Source organism: Bombina bombina, chromosome 3, assembly GCF_027579735.1.
Source record: "Bombina bombina isolate aBomBom1 chromosome 3, aBomBom1.pri, whole genome shotgun sequence".
NCBI lineage: Eukaryota > Metazoa > Chordata > Amphibia > Anura > Bombinatoridae > Bombina > Bombina bombina.
The window spans coordinates 228551067-228576585 of NC_069501.1; the positions used below are offsets into that span (position 1 = coordinate 228551067).

At 43.2% G+C, this 25519-nt stretch overlaps 1 protein-coding gene and 1 non-coding gene across 3 annotated transcripts in view; one reads left to right on the plus strand and one right to left on the minus strand.

Annotated features, from left to right (window-relative positions):
• FLOT2 (flotillin 2) overlaps positions 1-25519 on the plus strand; it is a 493007-nt gene that overhangs the window by 418975 nt on the left and 48513 nt on the right. The gene's annotated exons all lie outside the window — the stretch shown is intronic.
• Positions 10272-10463, minus strand: LOC128654934 (U2 spliceosomal RNA). Its single transcript, XR_008401572.1, has one exon. It is a non-coding gene; the product is annotated as a U2 spliceosomal RNA (small nuclear RNA).

A 25519-nucleotide genomic window follows, 5' to 3' on the forward strand; every position in this document is an offset into this window, starting at 1 on the left:
TCGCATGTGAGAGGAGCTCTGATACTTAGAAAAGACTTTCTGAAGGCGTCATTTGGTATCGTATTCCCCTTTGGGCTTGGTTGGGTCTCAGCAAAGCAGATACCAGGGACTGTAAAGGGGTTAAAGTTCAAAACGGCTCCGGTTCCGTTATTTTAAGGGTTAAAGCTTCCAAATTTGGTGTGCAATACTTTTAAGGCTTTAAGACACTGTGGTGAAAATTTGGTGAATTTTGAACAATTCCTTCATGTTTTTTCGCAATTGCAGTAATAAAGTGTGTTCAGTTTAAAATTTAAAGTGACAGTAACGGTTTTATTTTAAAACGTTTTTTGTACTTTGTTATCAAGTTTATGCCTGTTTAACATGTCTGAACTACCAGATAGACTGTGTTCTGAATGTGGGGAAGCCAGAATTCCTATTCATTTAAATAAATGTGATTTATGTGACAATGACAATGATGCCCAAGATGATTCCTCAAGTGAGGGGAGTAAGCATGGTACTGCATCATTCCCTCCTTCGTCTACACGAGTCTTGCCCACTCAGGAGGCCCCTAGTACATCTAGCGCGCCAATACTCCTTACTATGCAACAATTAACGGCTGTAATGGATAATTCTGTCAAAAACATTTTAGCCAAAATGAACACTTATCAGCGTAAGCGCGACTGCTCTGTTTTAGATACTGAAGAGCATGACGACGCTGATAATAATGTTTCTGAAGGGCCCCTAACCCAGTCTGATGGGGCCAGGGAGGTTTTGTCTGAGGGAGAAATTACTGATTCAGGGAACATTTCTCAACATGCTGAACCTGATGTGATTACATTTAAATTTAAGTTGGAACATCTCCGCATTCTGCTTAAGGAGGTATTATCCACTCTGGATGATTGTGACAAGTTGGTCATCCCAGAGAAACTATGTAAAATGGACAAGTTCCTAGAGGTGCCGGGGCTCCCAGAAGCTTTTCCTATACCCAAGCGGGTGGCGGACATTGTTAATAAAGAATGGGAAAGGCCCGGTATTCCTTTCGTCCCTCCCCCCATATTTAAAAAATTGTTTCCTATGGTCGACCCCAGAAAGGACTTATGGCAGACAGTCCCCAAGGTCGAGGGAGCGGTTTCCACTTTAAACAAACGCACCACTATACCCATAGAGGATAGTTGTGCTTTCAAAGATCCTATGGATAAAAAATTAGAAGGTTTGCTTAAAAAGATGTTTGTTCAGCAGGGTTACCTTCTACAACCGATTTCATGCGTTGTCCCTGTCGCTACAGCCGCATGTTTCTGGTTCGATGAGCTGATAAAGGCGGTCGATAGTGATTCTCCTCCTTATGAGGAGATTATGGACAGAATCAATGCTCTCAAATTGGCTAATTCTTTTACCCTAGACGCCACTTTGCAATTGGCTAGGTTAGCGGCTAAGAATTCTGGGTTTGCTATTGTGGCGCGCAGAACGCTTTGGTTGAAATCTTGGTCGGCTGATGCGTCTTCCAAGAACAAGCTACTTAACATTCCTTTCAAGGGGAAAACGCTGTTTGGCCCTGACTTGAAAGAGATTATCTCTGATATCACTGGGGGTAAGGGCCACGCCCTTCCTCAGGATCGGCCTTTCAAGGCAAAAAATAAACCTAATTTTCGTCCCTTTCGTAGAAACGGACCAGCCCAAAGTGCTACGTCCTCTAAGCAAGAGGGTAATACTTCTCAAGCCAAGCCAGCTTGGAGACCAATGCAAGGCTGGAACAAGGGAAAGCAGGCCAAGAAACCTGCCACTGCTACCAAGACAGCATGAAATGTTGGCCCCCGATCCGGGACCGGATCTGGTGGGGGGCAGACTCTCTCTCTTCGCTCAGGCTTGGGCAAGAGATGTTCTGGATCCTTGGGCGCTAGAAATAGTCTCCCAAGGTTATCTTCTGGAATTCAAGGGGCTTCCCCCAAGGGGGAGGTTCCACAGGTCTCAGTTGTCTTCAGACCACATAAAAAGACAGGCATTCTTACATTGTGTAGAAGACCTGTTAAAAATGGGAGTGATTCATCCTGTTCCATTAAGAGAACAAGGGATGGGGTTCTACTCCAATCTGTTCATAGTTCCCAAAAAAGAGGGAACGTTCAGACCAATCTTAGATCTCAAGATCTTAAACAAGTTTCTCAAGGTTCCATCGTTCAAGATGGAAACCATTCGAACTATTCTTCCTTCCATCCAGGAAGGTCAATTCATGACCACGGTGGATTTAAAGGATGCGTATCTACATATTCCTATCCACAAGGAACATCATCGGTTCCTAAGGTTCGCATTCCTGGACAAGCATTACCAGTTCGTGGCGCTTCCTTTCGGATTAGCCACTGCTCCAAGGATTTTCACAAAGGTACTAGGGTCCCTTCTAGCTGTGCTAAGACCAAGGGGCATTGCTGTAGTACCTTATTTGGACGACATTCTGATTCAAGCGTCGTCCCTTCCTCAAGCAAAGGCTCACACGGACATAGTCCTGGCCTTTCTCAGATCTCACGGATGGAAAGTGAACGTGGAAAAGAGTTCTCTATCTCCGTCAACAAGGGTTCCCTTCTTGGGAACAATAATAGACTCCTTAGAAATGAGGATATTTCTGACAGAGGCCAGAAAAACAAAGCTTCTAGACTCTTGTCGGATACTTCATTCCGTTCCTCTTCCTTCCATAGCTCAGTGCATGGAAGTGATCGGGTTGATGGTAGCGGCAATGGACATAGTTCCTTTTGCGCGCATTCATCTAAGACCATTACAACTGTGCATGCTCAGTCAGTGGAATGGGGATTATACAGACTTGTCTCCGAAGATACAAGTAAATCAGAGGACCAGAGACTCACTCCGTTGGTGGCTGTCCCTGGACAACCTGTCACAAGGGATGACATTCCGCAGACCAGAGTGGGTCATTGTCACGACCGACGCCAGTCTGATGGGCTGGGGCGCGGTCTGGGGATCCCTGAAAGCTCTCAGGGTCTTTGGTCTCGGGAAGAATCTCTTCTACCGATAAATATTCTGGAACTGAGAGCGATATTCAATGCTCTCAAGGCTTGGCCTCAGCTAGCGAGGGCCAAGTTCATACGGTTTCAATCAGACAACATGACAACTGTTGCGTACATCAACCATCAGGGGGGAACAAGGAGTTCCCTAGCGATGGAAGAAGTGACCAAAATCATTCTATGGGCGGAGTCTCACTCCTGCCACCTGTCCGCTATCCACATCCCAGGAGTGGAAAATTGGGAAGCGGATTTTCTGAGTCGTCAGACATTGCATCCGGGGGAGTGGGAACTCCATCCGGAAATCTTTGCCCAAGTCACTCAGCTGTGGGGCATTCCAGACATGGATCTGATGGCCTCTCGTCAGAACTTCAAAGTTCCTTGCTACGGGTCCAGATCCAGGGATCCCAAGGCGGCTCTAGTGGATGCACTAGTAGCACCTTGGACCTTCAAACTAGCTTACGTGTTCCCGCCGTTTCCTCTCATCCCCAGGCTGGTAGCCAGGATCAATCAGGAGAGGGCGTCGGTGATCTTGATAGCTCCTGCGTGGCCACGCAGGACTTGGTATGCAGATCTGGTGAATATGTCATCGGCTCCACCTTGGAAGCTACCTTTGAGACGAGACCTTCTTGTTCAGGGTCCGTTCGAACATCCGAACCTGGTTTCACTCCAGCTGACTGCTTGGAGATTGAACGCTTGATCTTATCGAAGCGAGGGTTCTCAGATTCTGTTATCGATACTCTTGTTCAGGCCAGAAAGCCTGTAACTAGAAAGATTTACCACAAAATTTGGAAAAAATATATCTGTTGGTGTGAATCTAAAGGATTCCCTTGGGACAAGGTTAAGATTCCTAAGATTCTATCCTTCCTTCAAGAAGGATTGGAAAAAGGATTATCTGCAAGTTCCCTGAAGGGACAGATTTCTGCCTTGTCTGTGTTACTTCACAAAAAGCTGGCAGCTGTGCCAGATGTTCAAGCCTTTGTTCAGGCTCTGGTTAGAATTAAGCCTGTTTACAAACCTTTGACTCCTCCTTGGAGTCTCAATTTAGTTCTTTCAGTTCTTCAGGGGGTTCCGTTTGAACCCTTACATTCCGTTGATATTAAGTTATTATCTTGGAAAGTTTTGTTTTTAGTTGCAATTTCTTCTGCTAGAAGAGTGTCAGAATTATCTGCTCTGCAGTGTTCTCCTCCTTATCTGGTGTTCCATGCAGATAAGGTGGTTTTACGTACTAAACCTGGTTTTCTTCCAAAAGTTGTTTCTAACAAAAACATTAACCAGGAGATTATCGTACCTTCTCTGTGTCCGAAACCAGTTTCAAAGAAGGAACGTTTGTTGCACAATTTGGATGTTGTTCGCGCTCTAAAATTCTATTTAGAAGCTACAAAGGATTTTAGACAAACATCTTCCTTGTTTGTTGTTTATTCCGGTAAAAGGAGAGGTCAAAAAGCAACTTCTACCTCTCTCTCTTTTTGGATTAAAAGCATCATCAGATTGGCTTACGAGACTGCCGGACGGCAGCCTCCCGAAAGAATCACAGCTCATTCCACTAGGGCTGTGGCTTCCACATGGGCCTTCAAGAACGAGGCTTCTGTTGATCAGATATGTAGGGCAGCGACTTGGTCTTCACTGCACACTTTTACCAAATTTTACAAGTTTGATACCTTTGCTTCTTCTGAGGCTATTTTTGGGAGAAAGGTTTTGCAAACCGTGGTGCCTTCCATTTAGGTGACCTGATTTGCTCCCTCCCTTCATCCGTGTCCTAAAGCTTTGGTATTGGTTCCCACAAGTAAGGATGACGCCGTGGACCGGACACACCTATGTTGGAGAAAAAAGAATTTATGTTTACCTGATAAATTACTTTCTCCAACGGTGTGTCCGGTCCACGGCCCGCCCTGGTTTTTTTAATCAGGTCTGATAATTTATTTTCTTTAACTACAGTCACCACGGTACCATATGGTTTCTCCTATGCAAATATTCCTCCTTAACGTCGGTCGAATGACTGGGGTAGGCGGAGCCTAGGAGGGATCATGTGACCAGCTTTGCTGGGCTCTTTGCCATTTCCTGTTGGGGAAGAGAATATCCCACAAGTAAGGATGACGCCGTGGACCGGACACACCGTTGGAGAAAGTAATTTATCAGGTAAACATAAATTCTGTTTTTAATTGTGCCATTCCGTCTTAATCCTAGTGGGTCATTTTATGACGACGGTGGATTTAAGAACAAGTGCCTTCATGTGCCGTTCACGGGAGTCGTCTCAAGTTTTAGGGTTTGTCTTTTTGGACATACACTTCTATTAGTGGTCCTTTTTAATCTTGCCATAGTTCCGAGTTTTTACAGAGACTCTGGGATCGCTATTGGCGATGCGTCAGTTACAGGACATTGCAATGGCACTCTGTCTGGCTGATGTCCTTTTCCCAGCGTCATCCTTGCAGCAAGCAGGCTTTACATGGACATGGTGTTATTTTTCCCGTTATCCCATGAGAGGAAGGTGTCTTTGGACAAGTGTTCCTTAGTCCCAAGCACATGGGTAGTTTTTTCTTAGGAATCATGACTGGTTCCATATCTATGAAGGTTTTTCTGTCTAAGGTTAGGAAATTAATTTCTATAATTTTTTTGGCATAGTCCTTCAGTCCACTTCTCGCCCTTCAGTGGCTTAGTACTTAAGAGTACTTGGACTGCTGGTGACAGCAGGGGACAAGAGCCGGACTGGTACGGACATGCTACGGCGCTGTGGCTGCACGTTGTAACAACTCAAGGGTTGCAGATTCAATCTCCGGTGTGGTATTGTGTCAGTTCGAGCTGATGGCTGCCTTGACAGTTCTTTGGTCCTTTCGTCTAGAATGTCTATTTCCACCATTTGTGTTTTTTTCCTGGGTGATTGTTCAAATCATATAGGAGGAGGCTGTGATTCTCCTCGCTTCTGCGTGGCCTCACAGGATTTGGTAGGCTGATCCAGTGGGCATGTCATTACTTCAACCTGGATACTTATGTTGAGGAAGGACCTTTTTATTCAGGGTCTTTTCTTCCACCCAAGTCTAGTTTCTCTGAAGCCGATTGATTGGAGATTGGACGCTTAATCCTATACAAGCGAGGTTTCTCTGATTCGGTCATAGATACCTTATGTCAGGCATGTAAGTCTGTAACTAGGAAGATTTACCATAAGATAGGGTGTATATCTTTTTATTGGTGGGAATCCAAGGGTTTCTCACGAAGTAGAGTTAGGATTCCCAGGATTTTGTCTTTTCTCCCAGGAGGATTGGAGAAGGTTTTTTTTTTCAGCGAGTTCCCTAAAGGGTCAGTTCTCTGTTTTATCTTTTTTGTTACGCAAGTGTCTGGCAAATGTCCCAGATGTTCAATCCTTTTGTCAGGCTCTGGTTAGGGTCAGGCTTGTGTTTAATCCACTTGCTCCTCCATGGAGTTTGAATTTAGATCTTTAAGGGGTTCTGTTGAATCTTTGCATTCCATAGATATTGTTATTATCTTGGAAAGGTTTTATTTCTTGTTCCTATTTCTTTTGCTCGATGGGTATCTGAGCTTGCGACTTTCACTGTAATTCTCCTTACCTTATTTTTCATGCGGATAAGGTAGTGTTACGTACTAAACCTGGTTTTCTTCCTAAGGTTGTTTTAGGCAAGACCGTTACTCAGGATATTGTTGTTCCATCTTTGTGTCCTAAATCCTTCTTCTCAAAAGGAACTTCTGCTTCATAATTCAGATGTACTCCGTGCTTGCAGTTCTACTTGCAAGCTTCCAATCTTTTTCTTTGTCGTTTTTTCAGGGAAACGTGGGGGTCTGAAAGCTACGGCTACCTCTCTTTCTTGTAGCTGAAGAGTTTAATCTGTTTTGCATATGAGACTGTTGGACAGCAGTCTCCTGAAAGACTTACGGCTCATTCACTAGGGCTGTTGCTTCCTCATGGGCATTCAAACATGATGCTTCTGTTGAACAGATTTGCAAAGCTGCAACTTGGTCTTCTTTTCTCATTTTTTCTAAATTTTTGAAATTTGATACCTTAATCTCAGCTGAGGCTGTTTTTTGGGAGATAGGTTCTTCAAGCAGTGGTGTCTTCCGTTTAGGTTTCCTGTCTTGTCCCTGCCTTTTAATCCGTGTACTATAGCTTTCTCTTCCTAACTGGAGAGGGAGGGAAGGGAGGAGCTATATATACAGCTCTGCTGTGGTGCTCTTTGCCTCCTCCTGCTGACCAGGAGGCGTAATCCCACAAGTAAGGATGAAATCCGTGGACTCATGGTATCTAAAAAGAAACAAATTTATCAGGTAAGCATAAATTTCCTTTTTCCAGAGAGTTCTAGACTCGGTCTCCATAGACAATTAGTCTACATAGACAATTAGACAATAGAGACACAATTGCAAAAAAAATTAAAAAGTATCAAATGCACAGAAATGCTAAACTTACAATTTAAAATAAAATCTGTGGAGACTCCCAATAATCCTTTCAGATGGTATTCTTGATTGTAATAGTTTAAGTCTGCCTGTGTTAAAATGATACACTATTTTATAGACAGTCTGGATAACATGACCCACCCCAGAGGCAGCTGGACACTGCCCAGCTTCTAGTATCTTCTGACCTGGCTCAGTTTGTTGAATTTGAGACACTCTTCCTAAGGAAACAAACAAAGTGTGCCCACTACATGAAAAAACAAAATGTATGCTTACCTGATAAATTATTTTCTTTCCTTGGCATGGAGAGTCCATGTATCCATTCTAATTACTAGTAGGATATTCAACTCCTGGCCAGGAGAAGGAGGCAAAGAGCACCCCAGCAGAGCTGCTAAGTATCACTCCTCCTTCCCATAATCCCCAGTCATTCAGCCGAAAGAATACAGAACGAGAAGAGGACACAAGGGTATAGTGGTGCCTGGTGTTTATACGAAAAAAGCAATCTTAACTCAAATTAAGGGCGGGCCGTGGACTCTCCATGCCAAGGAAAGAAAATAATTTATCAGGTAAGCATAAATTAAGTTTTCTTTCCCATTGGCATGGAGAGTCCACAAATCCATTCTAATTACTAGTGGGAACCAATACCCAAGCTAGAGGACACAGAATGGAAGGGAGGGAGAATAAGACAGGCAGACCTAAACAGAAGGCACCACCTCTTGAAGAATGCACCTTCCAAAAAAAGCCTCAGCCTGAAGCAAAAAAAACAAATCAGTAGAATTTGGCCTCTGCAGATTAGTTCCACTGAAGCTCCATATTTGAAGACCCAGGAAGAAGAGACAGCCCTAGTGGAATGAGCCGTTATTCTCTCAAAAGGCTATTGCTCAGCTGTCTCATAAGCCACCCGGCAATACATCTCAACCAAGAGAAAAAAAGAAGTGGCCTTCTGTCCTTACGTTTACCTGAGAAAACAGGGCAGTAGAAACCTAAAATTCTAGTCGCCTGAAATAAAAATTTTGAGCACGCACAACATCCAGGTTATGCATCAGGAATTCCTTCTGAAAGAAAGGATTAGGACAAACGAAGGAACAAATTCCTGATTGACGATGCTATCCAAAAATACCTTGGAAAAAATTCCAACTTCGAACGAGGAACCTTGTTATCCGCATGGAAAATAAGATAAGGAAAAACACACAGCAGAACCGAAAACTCGGAAACTCTGCGAGTAGAGAAATAGTGAGGATAACAAAAACTTTCCAAGATAACGACTAATATCGACTGAGAACAAAGGCTCAAACTGAACCTGTAGAACTTAAAGGGACATTATACACTCAAAACAATATGGGGTATTTAAGTAAAGCATATAAAGATAATAAACTTTGTCATTGACATGTATTTTCAATTTTGCCTCTAAAGCTGCAAAAATGATAATAAAGTTGGAAGTCAGGTAACTACATGAGAATACGTCCGTAATACGGCTAGGCTATTGAGCAAGCATTTGTCCCTCACTCCCTAGCAAGTACAAGCCCTGCAGGGACAGCTGTGTGAGCTATGCGTGATTCATAGGGATAATAAAAGCCTATACCTATATGTAATGTGTGGGATTGACACATCGCACCGAACAGCAGTTTACAGTGCAGTATAGGGCTATATTATGTGCACTCTAAATATCCCAGCATAACGCTCACAGCTCTCCCTGCAGGGCTTGTACATGCCTCTGCTTTATAGCCAGCGTCTCCCTAAGCGGGTTGTTTGCTCTCACTAGTCGGGAGCTCGGCTGCACCGCCATCAATCAGCTGGGATTAGCTTGCTTGCCCATGCTGTGTTCGGTGTATGCTCGATTATTTTACAGACTATTTGTACTGTGAATTTACATCTGAAACGGTAAATGCTGGTTCCGGCTGATGATGGATTCTGCAATAGTGTTATGAAATGACGCAACAAACACAAACCAATGGCTATGTTTTCACTTTCAAGACGGACTAAAAAAAAAACTAATTTTTCAGCTCAGACTTTGAACTAGTTGCAGGATGGGATTACGTGATTGCATTAGTATGACGTTTCAACAATATCCTGCAACTAGTTCAAAGTCTGAGCTGAAAAATTAGTTTTTTTTTAGTCCGTCTTGAAAGTGAAAACATAGCCATTGGTTTGTGTTGCGTCATTTCATAACACTATTGCAGAATCCATCATCAGCCCAACCAGCATTTACCGTTGCAGAGGTAAAATCCCAGTACAAATAGCCTATAAAATAATTGAGCATACACCGAACACAGCATGGGCAAGCAAGCTAATCCCAGCTGATTGATGGCGGTGCAGCCGAGCTCCCGCCTAGTGAGAGCAAACAACCCGCTTAGGGAGACGCTGGCTATAAAGCAGAGGCATGTACAAGCCCTGCAGGGAGTGCTGTGAGCGTTATGCTGGGATATTTAGAGTGCACATAATATAGCCCTATACTGCACTGTAAACTGCTGCTCGGTGCGATGTGTCAGTCCCACACATTACATATAGGTATAGGCTTTTATTATCCCTATGAATCACGCATAGCTCAAACAGCTGTCCCTGCAGGGCTTGTACTTGCTAGGGAGTGAGGGACAAATGCTTGCTCAATAGCCTAGCCGTATTACGGACGTATTCTCATGTAGTTACCTGACTTCCAACTTTATTATCATTTTTAGCAGCTTTAGAGGCAAAATTGAAAATACATGTCAATGACAAAGTTTATTATCTTTATATGCTTTACTTAAATACCCCATATTGTTTTGAGTGTATAATGTCCCTTTAAGAACAATATTAAGGCTCCACGGAGGAGCAACATGATTAAAAACAGGTCTGAATTAGACCAAGGCCTGACCAACAGAAAGAACATCTGGCAAGTCTGCCTGGCGTTGTAGAGATGGGTGTACCGCTCCTGGAGGAACTGTAATATCAAGCCAATGTGTGAAGCAGACAGAGCAAGCTCTTCCTCCATCTCCCTGTTCCAAAAATTAATCTAATATAAGGTCTCCAGATAGAGGACATATCAGATTTTAAACTGATAAGAATAGATACTACGCTTGATCCTGGCCAAAAAGGCCTAGAAGCGATCCCTGGATTCGATCAAAGAAAAGGTGTATATACACCATACCTTATGGAAGTCTTGCCAGACACTAGCTTACGTTCAATACAGGAGGGCAAACAGAGGAAACAGGAAAATAGACAGAAATTCCACGGAGCTGCCAGAGCTACGACCAAGATCCCTTAATCTCGATCTGTAGTCTGGAGGCTTGGTGAAAGACAAGAAGCCCTAGCTGCAACTCCCCACCTGAAGGTTATCATGGGTAACACTTCCGGATGAAGGGTTGACTCCCCTGGATAAAAATCTACCTGCAGAGAAAATTCATATAAAAATAGCTACAATGAATATTCAAAGTTTATAATCGGACTATCACCTAGTTTTTATTTTTCACACTCAACACTTTTTTTCACAAGAATTCACTTTTTTTCTATTCTATTTTTAAAGCGCTTATTTTTTCATTTTTTATTATTTATGCATCATTTTTAAGCATAATTTTACCTGAGTCAATTCGTTAGCCACAGTTTTTTCTCCAACATAGGTGTGTCCGGTCCACGGCGTCATCCTTACTTGTGGGATATTCTCTTCCCCAACAGGAAATGGCAAAGAGCCCAGCAAAGCTGGTCACATGATCCCTCCTAGGCTCCGCCTACCCCAGTCATTCTCTTTGCCGTTGTACAGGCAACATCTCCACGGAGATGGCTTAGAGTTTTTTAGTGTTTAACTGTAGTTTTTATTATTCAATCAAGAATTTGTTATTTTAAAATAGTGCTGGTATGTACTATTTACTCAGAAACAGAAAAGAGATGAAGATTTCTGTTTGTATGAGGAAAATGATTTTAGCACCGTAACTAAAATCCATGGCTGTTCCACACAGGACTGTTGAGAGCAATTAACTTCAGTTGGGGGAACAGTGTGCAGTCTCTTGCTGCTTGAGGTATGACACATTCTAACAAGACGATGTAATGCTGGAAGCTGTCATTTTTCCCTATGGGATCCGGTAAGCCATGTTTATTACGATGGTAAATAAGGGCTTCACAAGGGCTTATTAAGATTGTAGACTTTTCTGGGCTAAATCGATTCAGTTTTAAAACATATTTAGCTTTGAGGAATCATTTTATCTGGGTTTATTGATATTATAATATCGGCAGGCACTGTATTAGACACCTTATTTCTCTGGGGCTTTCCCAAAGCATAAGCAGAGTCTCATTTTCGCGCCGGTGTGGCGCACTTGTTTTTGAGAGGCATGGCATGCAGTCGCATGTGAGAGGAGCTCTGATACTTAGAAAAGACTTTCTGAAGGCGTCATTCATTCCCCTTTGGGCTTGGTTGGGTCTCAGCAAAGCAGATACCAGGGACTGTAAAGGGGTTAAAGTGTTAAAACGGCTCCGGTTCCGTTATTTTAAGGGTTAAAGCTTCCAAATTTGGTGTGCAATACTTTTAAGGCTTTAAGACACTGTGGTGAAAATTTGGTGAATTTTGTACAATTCCTTCATGTTTTTTCGCAATTGCAGTAATAAAGTGTGTTCAGTTTAAAATTTAAAGTGACAGTAACGGTTTTATTTTAAAACGTTTTTTGTACTTTATTATCAAGTTTATGCCTGTTTAACATGTCTGAACTACCAGATAGACTGTGTTCTGAATGTGGGGAAGCCAGAATTCCTGTTCATTTAAATAAATGTGATTTATGTGATAATGACAATGATGCCCAAGATGATTCCTCAAGTGAGGGAAGTAAGCATGGTACTGCATCATTCCCTCCTTCGTCTACACGAGTCTTGCCCACTCAGGAGGCCCCTAGTATATCTAGCGCGCCAATACTGCTTACTATGCAACAATTAACGGCTGTAATGGATAATTCTGTCAAAAACATTTTAGCCAAAATGAACCCTTGTCAGCGTAAGCGTGGCTGCTCTGTTTTAGTTACTGAAGAGCATGACGACGCTGATATTAATATCTCTGAAGGGCCCCTAACCCAATCTGAGGGGGCCAGGGAGGTTTTGTCTGAGGGAGAAATTACTGATTCAGGGAACATTTCTCAACAGGCTGAACCTGATGTAATTGCATTTAAATTTAAGTTGGAACATCTCCGCATTCTGCTTAAGGAGGTATTATCCACTCTGGATGATTGTGAAAAGTTGGTCATCCCAGAGAAACTATGTAAAATGGACAAGTTCCTAGAGGTGCCGGAGCTCCCAGAAGCTTTTCCTATACCCAAGCGGGTGGCGGACATTGTTAATAAAGAATGGGAAAGGCCCGGTATTCCTTTCGTCCCTCCCCCCATATTTAAAAAATTGTTTCCTATGGTCGACCCCAGAAAGGACTTATGGCAGACAGTCCCCAAGGTCGAGGGAGCGGTTTCTACTTTAAACAAACGCACCACTATACCCATAGAGGATAGTTGTGCTTTCAAAGATCCTATGGATAAAAAATTAGAAGGTTTGCTTAAAAAGATGTTTGTTCAGCAGGGTTACCTTCTACAACCAATTTCATGCATTGTCCCTGTCACTACAGCCGCATGTTTCTGGTTTGATGAACTGATAAAGGCGCTCGATAGTGATTCTCCCCCTTATGAGGAGATTATGGACAGAATCAATGCTCTCAAATTGGCTAATTCTTTCACCCTAGACGCCACTTTGCAATTGGCTAGGTTAGCGGCTAAGAATTCTGGGTTTGCTATTGTGGCGCGCAGAGCGCTTTGGTTGAAATCTTGGTCGGCTGACGCGTCTTCCAAGAACAAGCTACTAAACATTCCTTTCAAGGGGAAAACGCTGTTTGGCCCTGACTTGAAAGAGATTATCTCGGATATCACTGGGGGTAAGGGCCACGCCCTTCCTCAGGATCGGCCTTTCAAGGCGAAAAATAGACCCAATTTTCGTCCCTTTCGTAAAAACGGACCAGCCCAAAGTGCTACGTCCTCTAAGCAAGAGGGTAATACTTCTCAAGCCAAGCCAGCTTGGAGACCAATGCAAGGCTGGAACAAGGGAAAGCAGGCCAAGAAGCCTGCCACTGCTACCAAGACAGCATGAAATATTGGCCCCCGATCCGGGACCGGATCTGGTGGGGGGCAGACTCTCTCTCTTCGCTCAGGCTTGGGCAAGAGATGTTCTGGATCCTTGGGCGCTAGAAATAGTCTCCCAGGGTTATCTTCTGGAATTCAAGGGACTTCCCCCAAGGGGGAGGTTCCACAGGTCTTAGTTGTCTTCAGACCACATAAAAAGACAGGCGTTCTTACATTGTGTAGAAGACCTGTTAAAAATGGGAGTGATTCATCCTGTTCCACTAAGAGAACAAGGGATGGGGTTCTACTCCAATCTGTTCATAGTTCCCAAAAAAGAGGGAACGTTCAGACCAATCTTAGATCTCAAGATCTTAAACAAGTTTCTCAAGGTTCCATCTTTCAAGATGGAAACCATTCGAACTATTCTTCCTTCCATCCAGGAGGGTCAATTCATGACCACGGTGGATTTAAAGGATGCGTATCTACATATTCCTATCCACAAGGAACATCATCGGTTCCTAAGGTTTGCATTCCTGGACAAACATTACCAGTTTGTGGCGCTTCCTTTCGGATTAGCCACTGCTCCAAGGATTTTCACAAAGGTACTAGGCTCCCTTCTAGCGGTGCTAAGACCAAGGGGCATTGCAGTAGTACCTTACCTGGACGACATTCTGATTCAAGCGTCGTCCCTTCCTCAAGCAAAGGCTCACACGGACATTGTCCTGGCCTTTCTCAGATCTCACGGCTGGAAAGTGAACGTGGAAAAGAGTTCTCTATCCCCGTCAACAAGGGTTCCCTTCTTGGGAACAATTATAGACTCTTTAGAAATGAGGATCTTTCTAACAGAGGCCAGAAAAACAAAACTTCTAGACTCTTGTCGGATACTTCATTCCGTTCCTCTTCCTTCCATAGCTCAGTGCATGGAAGTGATCGGGTTGATGGTAGCGGCGATGGACATAGTTCCTTTTGCGCGCATTCATCTAAGACCATTACAACTGTGCATGCTCAGTCAGTGGAATGGGGACTATACAGACTTGTCTCCGAAGATACAAGTAAATCAGAGGACCAGAGACTCACTCCGTTGGTGGCTGTCCCTGGACAATCTGTCTCAAGGGATGACGTTCCGCAGACCAGAGTGGGTCATTGTCACGACCGACGCCAGTCTGATGGGCTGGGGCGCGGTCTGGGGATCCCTGAAAGCTCAGGGTCTTTGGTCTCGGGAAGAATCTCTTCTACCGATAAATATTCTGGAACTGAGAGCGATATTCAATGCTCTCAAGGCCTGGCCTCGGCTAGCGAGGACCAAGTTCATACGGTTTCAATCAGACAACATGACAACTGTTGCGTACATCAACCATCAGGGGGGAACAAGGAGTTCCCTAGCGATGGAAGAAGTGACCAAAATCATTCTATGGGCGGAGTCTCACTCCTGCCACCTGTCTGCTATCCACATCCCAGGAGTGGAAAATTGGGAAGCGGATTTTCTGAGTCGTCAGACATTGCATCCGGGGGAGTGGGAACTCCATCCGGAAATCTTTGCCCAAGTCACTCACCTGTGGGGCATTCCAGACATGGATCTGATGGCCTCTCGTCAGAACTTCAAAGTTCCTTGCTACGGGGCCAGATCCAGGGATCCCAAGGCGGCTCTAGTGGATGCACTAGTAGCACCTTGGACCTTCAAACTAGCTTATGTGTTCCCGCCATTTCCTCTCATCCCCAGGCTGGTAGCCAGGATCAATCAGGAGAGGGCGTCGGTGATCTTGATAGCTCCTGCGTGGCCACGCAGGACTTGGTATGCAGATCTGGTGAATATGTCATCGGCTCCACCTTGGAAGCTACCTTTGAGACGAGACCTTCTTGTTCAGGGTCCGTTCGAACATCCGAATCTGGTTTCACTCCAGCTGACTGCTTGGAGATTGAACGCTTGATTTTATCGAAGCGAGGATTCTCAGATTCTGTTATCGATACTCTTGTTCAGGCCAGAAAGCCTGTAACTAGAAAGATTTACCACAAAATTTGGAAAAAATATATCTGTTGGTGTGAATCTAAAGGATTCCCTTGGGACAAGGTTAAGATTCCTAGGATTCTATCCTTCCTTCAAGAAGGATTGGAAAAAGGATTATCTGCTAGTTCCCTGAAGGGACAGATTTCTGCCTTGTCGGTATTACTTCACAAAAAGCTGGCAGCTGTGCCAGATGTTCAAGCCTTTGTTCAGGCTCTGGTTAGAATCAAGCCTGTTTACAAACCTTTGACTCCTCCTTGGAGTCTCAATTTAGTTCTTTCAGTTCTTCAGGGGGTTCCGTTTGAACCCTTACATTCCGTTGATATTAAGTTATTATCTTGGAAAGTTTTGTTTTTAGTTGCGATTTCTTCTGCTAGAAGAGTCTCAGAATTATCTGCTCTGCAGTGTTCTCCTCCTTATCTGGTGTTCCATGCAGATAAGGTGGTTTTACGTACTAAACCTGGTTTTCTTCCAAAAGTTGTTTCTAACAAAAACATTAACCAGGAGATTATCGTACCTTCTCTGTGTCCAAAACCAGTTTCAAAGAAGGAACGTTTGTTGCACAATTTGGATGTTGTTCGCGCTCTAAAGTTCTATTTAGATGCTACAAAGGATTTTAGACAAACATCTTCCTTGTTTGTTGTTTATTCAGGTAAAAGGAGAGGTCAAAAAGCAACTTCTACCTCTCTCTCTTTTTGGATTAAAAGCATCATCAGATTGGCTTACGAGACTGCCGGACGGCAGCCTCCCGAAAGAATCACAGCTCATTCCACTAGGGCTGTGGCTTCCACATGGGCCTTCAAGAACGAGGCTTCTGTTGATCAGATATGTAGGGCAGCGACTTGGTCTTCACTGCACACTTTTACCAAATTTTACAAGTTTGATACTTTTGCTTCTTCTGAGGCTATTTTTGGGAGAAAGGTTTTGCAAGCCGTGGTGCCTTCCATTTAGGTGACCTGATTTGCTCCCTCCCTTCATCCGTGTCCTAAAGCTTTGGTATTGGTTCCCACAAGTAAGGATGACGCCGTGGACCGGACACACCTAAGTTGGAGAAAACAGAATTTATGTTTACCTGATAAATTTCTTTCTCCAACGGTGTGTCCGGTCCACGGCCCGCCCTGGTTTTTTTAATCAGGTCTGATAATTTATTTTCTTTAACTACAGTCACCACGGTACCATATGGTTTCTCCTATGCAAATATTCCTCCTTAACGTCGGTCGAATGACTGGGGTAGGCGGAGCCTAGGAGGGATCATGTGACCAGCTTTGCTGGGCTCTTTGCCATTTCCTGTTGGGGAAGAGAATATCCCACAAGTAAGGATGACGCCGTGGACCGGACACACCGTTGGAGAAAGAAATTTATCAGGTAAACATAAATTCTGTTTTTTATAATTTTTAAGACCAAATGAATACACATTTGTATTAATTGTATCAGAAGTGTGCAATATTCATTGTAGCTATTTTTATATGAATTTTATATGGATGAAAAATGTTAGTTTAACCATTTGTTTCAGCCAAATATTGGTCTAGATGACATTGTATAGCGAATTTATATAACAATTTTATTTTAAAGGTATATAGAATCTCTTTTTCTATTTTGCCATAGGGAAATATTCTGTTTATAAGATCCAATCATCTAACTAAAACCATTGGTCTTTTGGTGTGTATATTTTATAAATAACCCACATATATTTTTTAAGGTTACTAACATTTTATAACAAAATAGAGGACAATATAACTTTAATTTTACTTCCCAAATAGAGTGTGAACCTAAATGCTTTAAGCGCCCTCTAAACACCATAATTGTATGTTTGACAAAGTATAACTATCTAGGAAGGAGTTCACATAGAGTGGCTTGTTTTAGGTAAAGCTCAGCACTTCACTTCAAATATATAAAAATGCAGAGAAAATTTGCTTGCCAGCAATCCACCCCTGGGAAGAAGACGAGAGAAAAGAGACCCTATAAAGGCTCCGCTCGCCGAAAAAAGCGAGAAACCTCCTTCATAGCTAAGGAACTTCTCCCTGGTAGATATATGCCACCAAAGTGACAGTATTCAAATGGAATCTGATAAACCGGACCATTTCTCGATGGGACCCAGCTATCTGAGCATAGAAGATAGCTCTCAGCTCTAAAATATTCATTGGGAGAATAGACTCCTGAGTCTGAAGATCCTGAGTTCCAAAGGAACTGCCCCCCAGCCCGAACGGCTGGTTACCAAGGTCTTACAGTAATACCTTGCATAGTCTTGGAACCAGTGGCCCTGTGAGCAGAAGCAATCACCCTGAACTCAGGAAGCCTATATCGATCTGAGAGAGCCACTAGTACAGACATCCCTAGCCCGGATGTCTAAGAATGTCCTCAGAGAGGACTCATTTAGAAGTCACAGATGGAAGTAGAACTCCATGGATCTGGATAATGTAAGAGAAAAGAGGAAACTGGCTCCTGAACCAGAATAATGTCCAGGCAAGGAGCCACCACAATACCTTCAGAACTGGCCATAGCCAGAAGCGTTCTTAGAGCCAACATAAGGATTTGAGGTTCATGTGATAGGGCAAACTGAAGGCCCCTATCCATAACTCCAACCAAAAATTGAAGAAACATTCCTGAGGTAGGGACGAAAACGTTTGCACCCCCTCAGCTCAATAGTAGACATGAACCTACCCTCCTTAACTAAAAGGAGGATATTCTCCATCTAGAGGAGGAAATTACTTCTCAGTGGTAAGTACAATAACAGCCAGGCTGGCATCTCCAAAAAGACCACCACCACTTTATGCTCTGGAGGGCACAGACATGCACGAGAGGGTCGCACATCCTGAGAAAAATGTGAGATACCCGAGGTCTAAAAAAGGGAATTTAGCCTTCTTACCAAAGGAAATATTATCAAAAGATATAAGAAAATATCCCTGATCGAAAAAAAATAAAAATAAATCTTAGGAGCGTGCAAGACTGCTATTTCGACAAGCAGAATACAGATCTCGTTGGAAATAATCTCACAAAGAGAGAGATGAACCAACCAATAGCTACCCTTATGTTAATAAATGAGAATTATTCTACATAAGGATATATTCAAAATGAAAATTAAGACTCTACAATACCATGAGACATTGTGAATTAAAGGGACATTCAGTGCCAGTAGCTGTATTCAAACCAACAACCTTTGCTTAGTAAAGCCCCAAAGCTAACCACCAGGTTACATTGGTCTGTTTTTACCTCAAAAAGATAAAAGGGCACTTGTCAAACCCCCATGCGGCTTGAACTCAGGTCCTTCATAGATGTATCCCAGTGACTTCCACTTAGTCAAGAGGATCCCTAGATAAAGAGTAGAATGTCAGCGAATTGTATTCCCAGAGGAAAAAAGACAATAAGGTATAGAGATATAAAGTAACATCCAAAGACATGCTAAATATATCCCCTTTCCATCTCTATAATAGAAACAATATAATAGAGATGGGAGATACACAGGATAAAAATAATACCTTATGTTCTATTATACTATCCTTATCCCATTGATAGCATAAGCAGAGCACCCTGTTCACAAAAGGCACCAGATTTCTACAATAGTAGAAATTCAGACGCAATACCAGAAGCTACCACTAGATGGCAGAAAAGTGCAGGGAATCCCTGTTAATACCTAGCAAAGAACGATCCTTGCATATATAGTCCAAATAAAAATTCATCAGGAAGTCAACTGACCCTGCAGAAAACAATATCGTAAAAACAGCACCTACCAAAGTCTGATCCTCTGTCATATTAAATATAGTATACTCAGACTTATGAGCGCTTCTATAAGAAGGGCATATATATATATATATATATATATAAAACCCTCAGCAGAACTTTGATATACAAACAAACCTCCTTTAGAGAGATCCTGATCTAGAATCTCTTATCCAAAATTGGAGGAATAAGCAGCTCATAGGAGATGGCTTAGTTTTTATGCCTGACTGTGATCGCTCTAACACTAATTTTAAACCCAAAAAATAGGTAGAAAATGTTTCTTCTGTTAAGTGTGATCAGTCCACGGGTCATCATTACTTCTGGGATATTAACTCCTCCCCAACAGGAAGTGCAAGAGGATTCACCCAGCAGAGCTGCATATAGCTCCTCCCCTCTACGTCACTCCCAGTCATTCTCTTGCACCCAACGACTAGATAGGAGGTGTGAGAGGGCTATGGTGATTATACTTAGTTTTATATCTTCAATCAAAAGTTTGTTATTTTAAAATAGCACCGGAGTGTGTTATTACCTCTCTGGCAGAGTTTGACGAAGAATCTACCAGAGTTTTTGCTATGATTTTAGCCGGAGTAGTTAAGATCATATTGCTGTTTCTCGGCCATCTGAGGAGAGGTAAACTTCAGATCAGGGGACAGCGGGCAGATGAATCTGCATAGAGGTATGTAGCAGCTTTTATTTTCTGACAATGGAATTGATGAGAAAATCCTGCCATACCGATATAATGTCATTTATGTATACTTTACACTTCAGTATTCTGGGGAATGGTACTTCACTAGAATTACACTGTAAGAAGTACATTAAGCTGTTTAATAACTAGAAATGATGTTTAACGTTTTTGCTGGAATGTAAAATCGTTTTCATTTGCTGAGGTACTGAGTGAATAAATGTTTGGGCACCATTTTCCCACTTGGCAGTTGCTTAATCTTTTTCTGACAGTTTCTGTTCTCTCTCACTGCTGTGTGTGAGGGGGAAGGGCCGTTTTTTGGCGCCTTTTCTATGCATCAGTTATTTCAGTCAGCAGCTCATTGTATTTCCTGCATGATCCGGTTCATCTCTACAGAACTCAGGGGTCTTCAAACTTATTTTGAGGGAGGTAATTTCTCTCAGCAGAGCTGTGAGAATTATAGTTGACTGTGATAAAAAACATTTATTCTGTAATTGTTTCCTGCTTTCAGAATTTGTTATCTTTGCTATTGGGATTAAACATTTGCTAAAGTTGTGTTGTTTACAAGGATTGAGGCTATAACTGTTTCAATTTATTAATTTTCAACTGTCATAGATTTTCTGTGCTTCTTAAAGGCACAGTACGTTTTTAATATTATTCTAATTGAATTGTATTCTAAGTTGCAAGTTTATTTGCTAGTGTGTTAAACATGTCTGATTCAGAGGAAGATACCTGTGTCATTTGTTGCAATGCCAAAGTGGAGCCCAATAGAAATTTATGTACTAACTGTATTGATGCTACTTTAAATAAAAGTCAATCTGTACAAATTGAACAAATTTCACCAAATAACGAGGGGAGAGTTATGCCGACTAACTCGCCTCACGTGCCAGTACCTGCATCTCCCGCTCGGGAGGTGCGTGATATTGTAGCGCCGAGTACATCTGGCCGGCCATTACAAATCACATTACAGGATATGGCTTCTGTTATGACTGAAGTTTTGGCTAAATTACCAGAACTAAGAGGTAAGCGTGATCACTCTGGGGTGAGAACAGAGTGCGCTGATAATATTAGGGCCATGTCAGATACTGCGTCACAGGTTGCAGAACATGAGGACGGAGAACTTCATTCTGTGGGTGACGGTTCTGATCCAAACAGACTGGATTCAGATATTTCAAATTTTAAATTTAAACTGGAAAACCTCCGTGTATTACTAGGGGAGGTGTTAGCGGCTCTGAATGATTGTAACACAGTTGCAATACCAGAGAAAATGTGTAGGTTGGATAAATATTTTGCGGTACCGACGAGTACTGAGGTTTTTCCTATACCTAAGAGAATTACTGAAATTGTTTCTAAGGAGTGGGATAGACCCGGTGTGCCGTTCTCACCCCCTCCGATATTTAGAAAAATGTTTCCAATAGACGCCACCACACGGGACTTATGGCAAGCGGTCCCTAAGGTAGAGGGAGCAGTTTCTACTTTAGCTAAGCGTACCACTATCCCGGTGGAGGATAGCTGTGCTTTTTCAGATCCAATGGATAAAAAATTAGAGGGTTACCTTAAGAAAATGTTTGTTCAACAAGGTTTTATATTGCAACCCCTTGCATGCATTGCGCCGATCACGGCTGCAGCGGCGTTCTGGATTGAGTCTCTGGAAGAGAACATTAGTTCAGCTACTCTGGACGACATTACGGACAGGCTTAGAGTCCTTAAACTAGCTAATTCATTCATTTCGGAGGCCGTAGTACATCTAACTAAACTTACGGCGAAGAATTCAGGATTCGCCATTCAGGCACGCAGGGCGCTGTGGCTAAAATCCTGGTCAGCTGATGTTACTTCTAAGTCTAAATTGCTTAATATACCTTTCAAAGGGCAGACCTTATTCGGGTCCGGGTTGAAAGAGATTATCGCTGACATTACAGGAGGTAAAGGCCATGCCCTGCCTCAGGACAAAGCCAAAACTAAGACTAGACAGCCTAATTTTCGTTCCAGACAAAGAAAGAGGCGTTTCTACGCTGCGTACAAGAGCTCTTGTTAATGGGAGTAATCCACCCAGTTCCACGATCGGAACAGGGACAGGGGTTTTACTCAAATCTGTTTGTGGTTCCCAAAAAAGAGGGAACTTTCAGACCAATCCTGGACTTAAAGATCCTAAACAAGTTCCTAAGAGTTCCATCGTTCAAGATGGAGACTATTCGGACAATTTTACCTATGATCCAAGAGGGTCAGTACATGACCACTGTAGATTTAAAAGATGCTTACCTTCACATACCGATTCACAAACATCATTACCGGTACCTAAGGTTTGCCTTCCTAGACAGGCATTACCAGTTTGTAGCTCTTCCATTCGGATTGGCTACAGCTCCAAGAATCTTCACAAATGTTCTGGGTGCTCTTCTGGCGGTACTAAGACCGCGGGGAATCTCGGTAGCTCCATACCTAGACGACATTCTGATTCAAGCTTCAAGCTTTCAAACTGCCAAGTCTCATACAGAGTTAGTACTGGCATTTCTAAGGTCACATGGATGGAAGGTGAACGAAAAGAAAAGTTCACTCGTTCCACTCACAAGAGTTCCCTTCCTGGGGACTCTTATAGATTCTGTAAAAATGAAGATTTACCTGACAGAGGACAGGTTAACAAGACTTCAAAGTGCTTGCCGCACCCTTCATTCCATTCAACACCCGTCAGTGGCTCAATGCATGGAGGTAATCGGCTTAATGGTAGCGGCAATGGACATAGTACCCTTTGCACGCCTACACCTCAGACCACTGCAACTGTGCATGCTAAGTCAGTGGAATGGGGATTACTCAGACTTATCCCCTTCTCTGAATCTGGATCAAGAGACCAGAAATTCTCTTCTTTGGTGGCTTTCTCGGCCACATCTGTCCAGGGGGATGCCATTCAGCAGACCAGACTGGACAATTGTAACAACAGACGCCAGCCTTCTAGGTTGGGGTGCCGTCTGGAATTCTCTGAAGGCTCAGGGACAATGGAGTCAGGAGGAGAGTCTCCTGCCAATAAACATTCTGGAATTGAGAGCAGTTCTCAATGCCCTCCTGGCTTGGCCCCAGTTGACAACGCGGAGTTTCATCAGGTTTCAGTCGGACAACATCACGACTGTAGCTTACATCAACCATCAGGGAGGGACACGAAGCTCCCTAGCTATGAGGGAAGTATCAAAGATAATTCGCTGGGCAGAGTCTCACTCTTGCCACCTGTCAGCAATCCACATCCCGGGAGTGGAGAACTGGGAGGCGGATTTCTTAAGTCGTCAGACTTTTCATCCGGGGGAGTGGGAACTTCATCCGGAGGTCTTTGCCCAAATACTTCGACGTTGGGGCAAACCAGAGATAGATCTCATGGCGTCTCGACAGAACGCCAAGCTTCCTCGTTATGGGTCCAGATCCAGGGATCCAGAAGCAGTCCTGATAGATGCCCTGACAGCACCTTGGGATTTCAGGATGACTTACGTGTTTCCACCCTTCCCGATGCTTCCTCGATTGATTGCCAGAATCAAACAAGAGAGAGCATCAGTGATTCTAATAGCACCTGCGTGGCCACGCAGGACTTGGTATGCAGATCTGGTGGACATGTCATCCTGTCCACCTTGGTCTCTACCTCTGAAACAGGACCTTCTGATAAAGGGTCCCTTCAAACATCAAAGTCTAACTTCTCTGAAGCTGACTGCTTGGAAATTGAACGCTTGATTTTATCAAGACGTGGGTTTTCTGAGTCAGTTATTGATACCTTAATACAGGCTAGGAAACCTGTTACCAGAAAGATTTACCATAAGATATCGCGTAAATACCTATATTGGTGTGAATCCAAAGGTTACTCTTGGAGTAAGGTTAGGATTCCTAGGATATTGTCTTTTCTACAAGAAGGTTTAGAAAAGGGTTTATCCGCTAGTTCATTAAAGGGACAGATCTCAGCTCTGTCCATTCTGTTACACAAACGTCTGTCAGAAGTTCCTGACGTCCAGGCTTTTTGTCAGGCTTTGGCCAGGATTAAGCCTGTGTTTAAAACGGTTGCTCCACCATGGAGTTTAAACCTTGTTCTTAAAGTTTTACAGGGCGTTCCGTTTGAACCCCTTCATTCCATTGATATAAAGTTGTTATCTTGGAAAGTTCTATTTTTAATGGCTATTTCCTCGGCTCGAAGAGTCTCTGAGTTATCAGCCTTACATTGTGATTCTCCTTATTTGATTTTTCATTCGGATAAGGTAGTTCTGCGTACTAAACCTGGGTTCTTACCTAAGGTAGTTACTAACAGGAATATCAATCAAGAGATTGTTGTTCCTTCTTTATGCCCAAATCCTTCTTCGAAGAAGGAACGTCTACTGCACAACCTGGATGTAGTCCGTGCTCTAAAATTTTACTTACAGGCAACTAAGGAATTTCGACAAACGTCTTCTCTGTTTGTCGTTTACTGTGGGCAGAGGAGAGGTCAAAAAGCTTCTGCTACCTCTCTTTTTGGCTTCGTAGCATAATTCGTTTAGCTTATGAGACTGCTGGACAGCAGCCTCCTGAAAGGATTACAGCTCATTCCACTAGAGCTGTGGCTTCTACTTGGGCCTTTAAGAATGAGGCCTCTGTTGAACAGATTTGCAAGGCTGCAACTTGGTCTTCGCTTCATACTTTTTACAAATTTGACACTTTTGCTTCATCGGAGGCTATTTTTGGGAGAAAGGTTCTTCAGGCAGTGGTTCCTTCTGTATAAAGAAGCCTGCCTATCCCTCCCGTCATCCGTGTACTTTTGCTTTGGTATTGGTATCCCAGAAGTAATGATGACCCGTGGACTGATCACACTTAACAGAAGAAAACATAATTTATGCTTACCTGATAAATTCCTTTCTTCTGTAGTGTGATCAGTCCACGGCCCGCCCTGTTTTAAGGCAGGTAAATATTTTTTAATTTATACTCCAGTCACCACTTCACCCTTGGCTTTTCCTTTCTCGTTGGTCCTTGGTCGAATGACTGGGAGTGACGTAGAGGGGAGGAGCTATATGCAGCTCTGCTGGGTGAATCCTCTTGCACTTCCTGTTGGGGAGGAGTTAATATCCCAGAAGTAATGATGACCCGTGGACTGATCACACTACAGAAGAAAGGAATTTATCAGGTAAGCATAAATTATGTTTTCGCACTCAGATGGGAAAACCTCCGGTCCACAGTGGAGACGGAGGCGCCACAGCTGACATACTCACTATAAGAAGGAGCCGCCGATAAAACGCTGCGCCAAGAGTGCGACATAACACAGAGGAAAATTTAGGGCACATAAAGGTTCAGATTCCTTCCCGAAATTACATAGGCTTTGCGCCAAAGAAACTCCGACAGCCATCTTAACCCTGCCAATAAAGGATAACCCTATAACTGCCCTTCATGATAAGTTCTACACAATTCTGTCCTTATAAAACCACCCCTCAGTAATATAAGAGGATACACATTACGGGTACACTCAATACAAGAGTCGCCATACCCAATAGACAAAACCTAGGCAGAGAAAAATTATATAGTATTTCAGAGCTCCATGACTAAGAAAACCCTGTCACACCCCTGCTCCCACTAGACAGGAAGATGCAGAGTTCGCCCTTCACTAAACTCTTGGCGCCATTCTGTCTGTACAGGACTTCATGTTGAATTAATACTCCAACATGGCCCATTAAAATATACTTGTGGCGGGAATTGAGGG